The 11,675-nt window shown below is 38.3% G+C and overlaps 1 long non-coding RNA gene across 1 annotated transcript in view; it reads left to right on the forward strand.

The window, feature by feature from the left end:
• The first annotated feature begins 598 nt into the window (after positions 1–598).
• Positions 599–11,675, forward strand: part of LOC148822451 (uncharacterized) — a 20,828-nt gene continuing 9,751 nt past the window's right edge. The window contains exon 1 of the long non-coding RNA XR_016093907.1: positions 599–740. This is a non-coding gene — a long non-coding RNA (uncharacterized LOC148822451). The remainder of the gene's footprint in view (positions 741–11,675) is intronic.

Here is an 11,675-nt window from a genome sequence, read left to right on the forward strand (position 1 = left end):
ATAAACTATAAATATGAGATGAAAACTCAGAAACTGGAGAAAGTAGCTCTGAAACAAAGCTCTAAGTCTTTATGTTGACATATCATTAACATTTTACATGTTTAATTTTAAATTTAATGTTCAATGTCAGAATATACAGCTAAAGATATAGAACTTGAAATCGACAGACAGGCTCACAGAACTGAATATTTTTAGTCTTGAACGCAGAAGATTAGGGGAGTATTGATTGATGCAGGTATTCAGAATTGTCAAAATCACTGACGATGTCAAATCATGGGACTTCATCAGAATCAGCAGTGACAAAGGAAGCAGGCTACATGAGCGTGAAGTATGGGGAGCAGCATTTCAAACTGAGAAAAGGAGATAGGTTTTTACTTAAAGGATTGTTGAGGCTGGAGCAGGCTGCTTCAAGCTCTTGTGGAATCTGATACCCTGAAAGCATAAGATCCCTGAGTTTTAGAGTTAAGGAGCCAGGGCAATGAGTAATGTGCAGGATCAGAACTAACAGGGCGAAGTGAACAAGGGTTCCTTTTGACCCAAAGGCCCTTCACTTACCGCGCTGACTCACTAGCATTCCTATATTACCCCCCGGCAGCCAGGGCTCTGGGGCCCAAGACCTCCACTGTAGAACATGTGGAAGAAGATGCACCTCCTGGAATATCTCAACAGGTGTCCTGGCAGACAAAGGCCGCGACAGACTGAGACCTGCAATCGTCTTGGTATCCATACAGTCGATTCAGGTTTGTTTTCTGTGTATGTGTGGACATTACTACATTATTAATTTCTGTTTATACTGCATAGATACATTACATCTATACATATATACATAATACAAAGTACCTGTACTGTATGTATGCAGGAACGTACAGTGCACTTCAGTGCAATTAAGAAGTAAGTTTATTCGGATGGCCATCCAGAAAGCAAAATAAATGCAATGTCTACTCTGCTCTAAAATACTGTCTTTTTCAAAGGCCTTTTATAATGCAATCACAGCCCCACCTAAACTCTTGTGTTACAAAAACCATCACATGTAGGACAAGGACACAAAATACATTTGACCACAGCATGTAAAGGGCAGACGTGGTATAGAAATATTTTTAAACACCAGCAATGAATGTGTATTCTCATGTCCAGCCTTTCTGGGAATGTCACACACTCTTTCAGTCAGCTACAGTAGGTCAGGCGTTTTACAGATCAAACAATTAAGTTCCCTCAATATCATAATGTGCCGCAGATTCTCTACTCATATGGCAATCTAGTCCACAGACATTACAGCACAGATCAGACTCAAGGCTGTGGTCAAGTTCTCTCCTCCTGGCTTCGTGGCATTTTATCATGACCTTCAAACTAAGAGGTTTTATCTGTGAGGAAGCTTGAGCCATAAACTACTGTACTTCTTGCCACAGATTAGGAGGCAGAATTTATAAATACAGTGTACAGTCTTACCTCAGCCATTTTTGTAACTCAAAAAGATTACCTCTATAAAAAAAACCTCATGTTTCAAGAGGTCAAAAGATATTCACATCTAGGCTGTGTGGTAATTTGTAGCTAATCATGCAAGAATTTCATCCAGCCATATGAGAATCAAATCTTAATCTGGGATTGAAGAATTTATTAGGTTGCTCAGAGTATGACTGGATTTGGAGGAATAGGAGAACAATCACTTTTCATGTACTGATATTAAGATATATAAAATGTTTCTTATTACTAATACATGAAGGGACTCAAGGAGGAATGTTTATCACACTCAGAATCTCATGTAACAATGAGGATATTCACACAAAAAATGTTTTATAAACACAGTATTTTTAAAACATTTTTGTTCAGTTAGCTCACTTTAAAATGTATTCTAAAAATAAAGGCCTATGTCTAGTATGTATTCAAAATGTGTTTGCAAAACAAATAGAATCTGAAAACGTGAAATCTCTGTATTATGAACATAAAAATCATCTTTCTTTGTGTTTTTCTACTGTGGCATTTTATAAAATGACTCTGTTAAAAGAAAAAAAAAACTATTTATGCTTGGATGAGTCTGACTTCTTCAATGCCTTCAACATTCCTGCTTCATTGAGTTCAATCAAAGAACACCACCCTATTGTGTAGGTTCTTGTGAGTAAAGGTAAATACACTGAAAGATCAGACATAAAGCCATTAATTATTTTGAGGATAGCACACTAGCTCTTGGTGGAAGTTGAAGGCAATTGTGTTGAGATATTGACAGTAACATAAACATCGGTGTTGCTGGATTTGTAAAACTGGTGTACCTAAATACAGCTGAAAGAAGCTGTACCACATCTTCTATTTTCATTTAAAAGCTTGGGAATTGAGGCACTTTGCAAAATATAATCAGTCCCAGTGGTAACACTCAGGTTGTGTTAGGATTTTATGAACCTTGAAAATTGAGACAAGCCAAAGAACTGGGTGCGCAATGAGTTTTAAACAAAATCACCAGCTCCTTCATTTATTTCAAACAGTGCATACATCTGACTATTTTACCAGGGAAGAATATGCTGCGTTATTGCAATACTAGTTTGTAGTGTATTTATGAGTTTAATTTCAAATGACACAGTGAATAAATTCAATTAAAGCTTGTAACAGGTCACTTAATTTTGAAACAAAAAGAATCAAAGGATGGTCTTTTTACTGTAGTGTTCCCTAGTATTATTTTCAATTTTCTAAAAGAATTTATGACTAAATATTCTTTATCTTGCTATAAAGCTTCAGGATTAAAGTACTTAGTTAAACACTGAATTGAAATGCAAACAAATTAAACCCAGCAGAGAAAATGCAGGTAATGTGGTGTTCGTTCATCAGTGGGATGCTCAGCTGTGATCTATCACCATGAAGGGGTTTTCATGTCATAGCCAACAACTTTATGACTTTTAGAATCTTTTGTGTCTATATTAGTTTTTAAGAAAGGACACAAGGTGCTCATAATAGGATTTCTTTCTGCATTGTCCTTTACATACAGTATGCAAGTGTGGATGCAAAGGAACAAGTAATACATGTAGATTTATTCCATGCTGAAAAGAGAAGAGAGAAAACACAACGTTTCGGCTGTGAAGCCTTCTTCAGGTGTCAACTGTGGATTGTGAGTTTGGGAATTCATGACAAACCTTTTCCTTAGATCTGAGTTTGTACCTGAACAATTTTCTCTCAGCTTTTCAGAAGGGCTTACCTGTCCCTGGGCGCACAAACCTACAGACACTATGAGTTTCGATCTTCTACAGCCAGGAGGGAAAATGTTGCATTTTCATATTCATGCAGTATACAGTTTGCCATTTTTTGTGCATAGTTTTAAGTATTTTATAAGTTAATAAGAGACACATGCTGTAAATTCAAACAGATCAAATGGTGTTTAGAATGTCTTTTTTCAGAGGTGAAAATATCTTTTCATAACCTGGATTCCCTTTGTTATTCATCTCCTCCTAAATGATTTCTGCTCTGCCTAAGCACTATACAGTACAGTATGTATGTTAATTAGATATTTTGCTTATCTAAACTGTGAAACAATATCTATATTTTAATATATCATATGGGGTGATCTGAAAAAATACCATAATAATGCATACAGACATGCCTGCAGAAATACTGAACATTTAATTACAAAGGAACAAGTGGATATGAATGCTAGGCTGAAAAGCCAAAAAAAGAAAAAAAACTCCAGGTGTTTTGCTTCTTCAGGTGTGTGCAAAAGCCCTTCTGACAGAACAGAAGGGAAAGTGCGAGGGGTAGTTTTTTTTTCATTGCTGAAGAAGAAAAAAAAAAGCATTGGTCTGTGAAAACCTTCCACCTTAAGAGAAAAACCACGTTATTAGCTTTTCCACAGTTGGAGCCCATTTGTGGCCATTTGCATCTTACAGAAACCTGCAGCTGAGAGCAGCTTTCGGAGGTGTAATGACTGGTTGTCACAACACACTGGAGGTGGCCCCCTAAGCAAAATGATCCCCTGTCACTCCTTTAGCAAGAAATGTACTGGCAACCTGTAATTCCCTCGCAATGCTTCCTTCCTGCCTGGGTTTTGTTAAATGGCACTTTGTAGGAAGTAAATCTGCAAAGTTGTGTTTAATAACGTTCTCTGAGAGTGATATTTGATGGGAGTGTTTAGAAAGCAGCTCATGGGGTTAAGAGGGATTTGTCATTTGTTTGCACTCACAGGCCTTAATCTATTCATTGAAACAGCCTATTTTTTCAACTATACATGTTAAAATAAATGAAAAACAATTACGTGGTAAGGAGTTGTGACACCTTTCTAAAATATGCCCTTGTTCATTAAGCTTCAGTTCAGCGAATTTTTCAACTTCTGCAAAACTTTTTGAGAAAGTTAATGTACAGTGTGATAAGACATGCATTACACAACAGTGAGATGTTTCTTTTAGGGAAGTCTCAGTGCAAAACTTAATCCACAGCCTCACTTTCCCTGCTCTCTCTCCCTTCCCACTTGTTTCACTCGAAAGCTGAAGAAAATTAACACAGACGAAACCTTTACGAAAACTGAACGAATTACAGATTTATAAGGGAATTGAAAAGCATACAAAACTGGTGTCTAACAAGCGCTGAGTTAGAAAGTGGTAACAGTCACAGCTAAATATTGACCATCAGGAGCTCAGTGGTGGTGGTGGTCTAGTGGCATGGCAGATAACACTGCTGCCATTCAAGCTTTGAGTTCTGGGCCTGATTCTTAATTGGACCCTTGGTGTGTGCGTTTGTATATTCTCCGGTTGTCATCCTTTTAGTTCCCTGTCCTTCTAGAAAAGACATATACAGTATATATATATATGCCCACACCTGAAGAAGGCTCCACGGCCGATACGTTGTGTTTCCTTTTCCTTCTCTTTTCAGCATGGAATAAACCTATTACTTGTTCCTTTGCAGCCTACACATGCTGATACAGCTACCCACCTGAACATATACAGTATACTGTATAGCAAACTTTTTATTCCCAATACACATATTCCATCCATCCATCCACATCTGCATATCCCTGGTATAGGCTGTGGCAAGCTGAAGTCCCTATGAATTTTAGTTTTACTGCCATCCTTTCCATACAACTGTACTCTGGCAACACGTTCACCCACTGAGGAGCAGATACGTTAACTCATTCTTTCCACCGTAACAACAAAACTACTTTCTTTGCAGTTGTGAGAAGTACTATTGTTATTATTGTAGCAATCTCCAGAGATATCATGAGACACATGATTGCACAAGGGAATCTGGAACAAGCTACCTGCACTTCTGTTTTAACCTGATACTCTGGCATCCTTCAGGAAAGGTCTGGATGAAATTCTCAGATATTTTACTAGCAGCCAAACTAACTAGATGGGTGATATACCAGATAAAGATAAAAGACAGGTCTATTGTCTGACAATACTACAGCTCATAGAGATATTTTATCTTTACAGAGTTGACATCTTTCTGTGAACACATTCAAAGAGAAATCTTTGTGAGAAGTCTGCCCTGTGCAGAAAATGATAAAGGATAAATTTAACCTTTGTATTCCTGGAATACAAGAGGTTGCTACGACATATTTCACTCTAGGCAGCTAAATCCCTTCTCATTTGAAGATCTCTCTCCTATTTATTGATTGCTGCTGTCTCCATAATTAATTATAAAGAAACAATATATGTATAAGGAATAAAAACATTCAGATCTTTGTACTGTACAACACTCTGACCCAGAGAAAAAAGGGTAATATGTGCTTTAGACTTTAATTTTAATCTGAAGGAATTGAAAGAAGGAATTATTTACTAGGTTGAATTCATTACTCGAAAATGGGAAACTCACCTCCTGCAAAAGAAGATAATGTGAAAGTCAGTAAAATACCTTATACAGTATTACACTGATGTCAGTATTGGCAGTCAGTTAATTTACTAATTCATTAAATGCACTAAATATTGTACAGCATTTACTTGCATTGATGCACCAAGTTTCCTCAAGTTTAATGGAAGTAAATTCTCTCAGCAAGCATAAGCAGTATCATAGTTGTCAGCAGCACAAGTAGAATTTCTAGAGAATTAATCCAGATAAGAGGCAGGTATTTAATGTCTGCAACAGAAGGAAATTGCCTCAACAAAACCTTCGCACACAGCTTCACAGTTAAAATGAAAATGTTCCTACATCTAACCAGAAGAAGGGATGTTAAGAATAGGGAAGACGTCTAAAAATAAGAAGATCTCTCAATACCTTTACAGAATAAGGGTCAATATAGCCCTGAATAATATGAGTAGTCCCTCAGTCTCCCTCACTCTTTTTACTGGGACAGGACTTGACGTTTCTCCATCCCTTCATGTTTAGTGATGCAACAAAACAAGAAAAGTTTTGGTCACGTTTTTTTTTTCACTTACAGTACAGCTGTCTAGAACTTTATTAAAACAATGGGGTTTATGGAAATACTATACCCTAAACCAATTGTTTAATGATATCATCAGTTTTAATGAATTCACTTTTAAAACTTTTGACAGTGGCAAAGCTTGTGATGTTAACCATGCATATCTTCTTTAAGTAAAATCTAGAATGTCTGCACATACTTTATGCAAACAAATGATCAATCACCAAGCAGCCTTTATAAAGTTTTCAGATTTGTAAAAATGCGAACTCTTGCATGAAAAAGTCATTCCCCAAAAGGCAAATACATAACTTAGCTAAACCTGTGAAAAGTGCACAGAAAATTAGGAATGAAACATTTTCAATCTAATTTGTCATCGATGCATAAATCTTGCTGACAGTTCCACTCACTTTAATGGCCTGCCTGTTCTAGAAATCTGTGCAAACTTGCGCAATTGCAGAAAAAAGAAAAGTATATGTTGAACATCACCTTATTTGCATAATTTACCAAAAGCCAATGAGGCAGTGAAAGTAGCGCGGGTGATAGTAATAAGTGTTTGGGGAAAGGCAGAAAGATCACTAATGGTTTGCCTTTGGGGATTTCTGTACTCCATGGGGGAGGAAAATGAGAAATATTTTTCAAACAGCAGGGGTAAAGGTTTTAAAACTAGAAACACATGGAGAGATAAAGATGTTAATGCCACAGGGTGCAAGGCAGGAAAAATTTAGTGTTAAAAAAACCCTCCGTAATTTCAGCATTAAGAGGTAATAATCATGTTTCACCGCTGATATTAAAACAGTTACCCGCAAAGTCTTGAAAAAAGAAGACTTTTTGCAACTATATCATCAGGTAGCATAGATAATCAAGGCCTGGCTCTTTGTACTGCATCCTCTCCTCTGAAGTGCTTGTAGGACTTGCAGAGTGAGTAGACAAAGAGTCAATGAGGTAACAGAGGCAGATTGTTGGAAACCGTTGGGGAGAAGTGGTGTGATTTAGTTCGGATGCAATATTGTTGGCAGGTACCTCAGGCTTTAAAGCATACTGCATGGGTAAATAGTAATTAGTGTTTATACAGAAATGTTTTAGGACTTTATGTTCACCTGGAATATCTCTTGGAAGTCTTTTGGATCAGAAGAAATGCACAGAAAAATTCTTAAAATGGAGAAAAGATTAAAATTGTGGATGTTATTATGGGGCTCTAGCTTGAAACATATTGTGACCCTCTCCCAAAAATAATTAAGATAATTTTAAACGATTTAATCCACAAATAAAATATACACATTTGAAAAACTGAATAATATTGTAACGCATACGGCCTCCATTGCTTGTGAGAGCTTGCTTACAAGAGCGGTGACGTCACCGCCCTCCCCTGTGAATAGCAGGGTCTGCAGCTGCTGGGCTGAGGAGAGATTTCCCTTTGGCTTAAGAGGCTGGGTCCCTGTTGGGTGACGCCAGAGGCGCTGGTTTGAGTTTCCGACAGTGGGGGGCCAACCTGATGTGGTAGCGGCGAGGGTGCCCACGTGAACCCCGTAGCGTTACATTGGTGTCAGCAGTGGGATGGGATAGCCCTTCGCCGAGGACGGTGAGTTAAGCGGGGGAAAGTGTAACGCATACGGCCACCATTGATTGTGAGAGCCGGCTTACCAGCGTGGTGATGTCACCGCCCTTCCCTGTGAATAGCAGGGACCGCAGCCGCTGGGCTGACGGGAGATTTCCCTTTGGCTCAAGAGGCTGGGTCCCTGTTGAGTGACGCCGGAGGCCCGGGTTCGAGTCCCTGACGGTGGGGGGCCGACCTGATGCGGCAGCGGCGAGGGCGCCCACGTGAGCCCCGAAGTGTTACAATATTAATATATTTGCTTTACCTATAAATAAAATAGGCGATATTGTTACTGGGTAGGAACAAGTAATAGGTTTATTCCATGCTGAAAAGAGATGTCTGGTGTCACCCGAAGAAGGCTCCACAGCCGAAACATTGTGTTTTCTTTCTTTTCAGCATGGAATAAACCCGTTACTTGTTCCTTTGTAGCCTACGCATGCTGACGCAGTTACCCACTTGAACTACTTGTTACTGGGTATACTACTGTTTTCAGAGGTTCTTCCTGGACAGCTCTTCTAGTCTTTGAATTTTGACAACTGACAACTATTGAAAAACATACTCCAGAGAAAAAAAAAAGTTCTGTATGGCTTTTCTTAGAAAAGATTCTGGAATATAAGAAAAGCGGACTGAGATTGCTCAGTTTGAAATGATGGTATACATGTTTTTTAATACTTATATTTGCAGGTTCAAGATAAAATCAAATTAACTTGTTTTTTAGACCTATTTGCCATTAAATTTTCTTACTTGAACAGCAATTCATATTGACAGCTGTTGCAGCTCCCAGCATCTTTCCACTATATCGTTTACTTTCTTTCCTTTTTCAATACCTATGTAATGATATCAAGTGTCCTGTGTGCAAGGATGGGCTTTTGATTAATTTCATCTCTGTTGTGAGTCAGATACCCAAGTGCTTGAAGTGAGACGGGTTTTTGCTAGATTGTACTTTGCCAACAGTAACTTTATTGATTAGATTTCTGTCCAGATTTCTAAAACAGAGTGTTTTTAGAAAACAGGCTAGCACAGTGCAGAACTTTGGAGACCTACAAAGAGCATCACATCTTTCCAAGGGCAAAGAACAACAGGTTGATTTGTCCTCAAGCCACATTCTTTTTAGCTCAGCTGTGCAAGTGGCAAAACAGAAGTCACTCTGCATTTTGCTTAAAAAGGTGCAACTTTAATGTGCAAAAATGTGTTGGTTGAGTTGCACTTTTTGCACTAACAGATTTTTAATAATGAGAAGTGCCCTCTCTGTCTGACTTTGCATGAAACCACAAGGCCTGCTAGTATGAGGCCTAGTATGCTAATATAAATAACAAAGGTCTGAACACTATACCTCACTGTAAATATTCTGAGTTGCATCTAAATGGAGGTATTTTTTTGGGGGGGTATTTGGGGGTATTCATTTTCAAAAAACTCTTTTTCTCCACAAGCTTAAACAACCATTCTGTCTCTCAACCACTGTGGACAGCTCAACCTAAATCCATGTATGTACTTAAGCTGGTGTCCCAGGTATAAATTCCATAGGTAGTCTATGGTTACAGTTCAAAGATCCATGTGCTCCAGTAATTTTATATGAAGTAAAGTATACTGTAGAAGGTATTACTGACCCTTATGAAATTGAAACACAGAACTCAATTACATAAGAAGGTATAGTAGTCTCAGTACTACCAGCAGCTGAGCAAAACAGACTTGCAAGCAATGTTAACAGCAGCAAAGCAAAGGTAAACCAGGACACAGTTCTATCCAAATACAGTATGTGGATGAACTCAGAGAGTATTGAATTCTTTTAAGCGCAATGCTAACACCTCATTAATGAGCTGATTAATGTGCAAAACATGCTGCAGATCTACACATTGCATCAAATTACATCAAGCACATGTTTATTCAAAACAGAATGAATTATTTAAAGAAAATACACAGTGGTGATTTATCAAGAACAGGAAAGATGGAGAATGCCTTTGAATGTCAATGGAGTGCCGTTAACTTTCCATGAAGAAAATTATAAATGTAGGCACTGAGTCAGTTATACAGTACATTGTGATAATGACATTTGGGAAGGGATAGTGTGGCAAAGCTGTTAAGCTCCTTCATTGCACCAAGAAGATTAGTGACTAGATGGGCTTGAATGGCAGTGAAGGTAGAATTTCTAGCCTGCAGAGGAATTGGCATACAGAGGTCTGTTAAAAGCCAGGCAGTTACTTTACACAAAGGAGCAATTGTCCTTCATTTGAGGTCAAACTATGACAAAATCCACAAACCAATAACATGTGATTTCAGGGTTCCTAATAATTGTGACATTTGTTTTGTTAGATTATTTAAGTTTTTTTACTTGTTTTGAATCAGCGTTAATTTTTCTTTCATGAGCTCTTGTAGCAATTTGTGTTTCCCTTCTTGCCAGTGCAAAGGTTTGGGCTGGGTAGTGTGGCAGCATTTTTTCACAGAGGAAAAGGGGGTGAATTGTGATCTTTTCCCATGCGACTCCCATTCAATTCCCAAATGGTAGAAGACTCTCTGAATTAGACCTTGGTGGCCGACCTTAAAAGGAAAGCAAGAACTCTGGATAGCTCTGTGCTGAATGTCTTATTATCCGGGACACTGGCCTGCTAGAGTTTTATCTCGTCACTTTGCCTATGCCATTATATGCCTTCAGGGAGAAACCTATGTCCTGGGTGTGTGCAAATCCATATCCCAGAGGTTTCGACAAATTGCTTGGATTCTTCTGCTTATATTTAATTTACTTGTTCCATCCATGGTGAGTCTTTTTGTTTTTAAAACTGCAAACTGAAGAGGCACTTTGTCAGTTCTTAAGCGTCTGACAATCTGAATGAAGTTTTAGCATGCTAAGAACAAGAGGGCGTCCTTTTCTGTTCAGTAAAAAAAAAAGAATATAAATGACAGGCCAGTATCGGTCACTGAGCCCACTAGTGCATTAAGAAAGTCTCATTCTGTCATCAGAAAGCTCTGACTGGAGCAGAATGTGTCTGGGAGAGGACACATCGCCGATGACCCTACGCCAACAGTGAGCTCCCTGGTGGTCACAGAAATGAAAATGGTGAAACACGGAAGCTGCCGAACTGACAGCAAAGCCATCTCGAGAGGGAATCACTCTTCTCTTTGGGTCCTCCTCGGCTGTCAGTGGTAGCACCTCCTTGAACTTGTCGTTGATTTTGTCTAACTACAAATAAGACGGGAGTTACAAGTTACATAAAAGTTGAAGGAGCTGTGTATGATCAGCTGTACTCTGTGCATGTGAGCAACTTTTTAAATCTCTATTTACTGCCTGTTTTGTTTGACAGCTGCAGTTACAGCTTATCAAATCCTGGGCTGCCGTTCTCAGTTGTACATGATTGTGCTCAGTTGTGTAGATACCACAGAAAAGCCACACAAGCTATGTTTATAGGAAATCTCTCATTTTAATGCATTGTACAGTATGTAAACTTTATTTCAAGAAATGTTATGTAATTCCCTACAAACAGAATATTCCTTTCCAAAAATGGGTCAGGCGTGTAAAAGAGCTGAAGACCTCAGAGCTTAGTTTGAGGTAGCAAAATAAATTGAAATAACAAACTATTTAATTGCATTACAGAAAATTCAAAGCACAAAAACAACACTATTTAAATTCTCCAGTTTGCTGTACATGTTTAACAGGTGTCATAAAAAATATATTATCTTTTAAAAGTTTTATTTTATATGTTTTATTTATTTTGGCTGATGACCAGATGACCTGGAACACCTCACTCTTCAGATGAGGTT

Source organism: Atractosteus spatula, chromosome 13, assembly GCF_055471065.1.
Source record: "Atractosteus spatula isolate fAtrSpa1 chromosome 13, fAtrSpa1.hap1, whole genome shotgun sequence".
NCBI lineage: Eukaryota > Metazoa > Chordata > Actinopteri > Semionotiformes > Lepisosteidae > Atractosteus > Atractosteus spatula.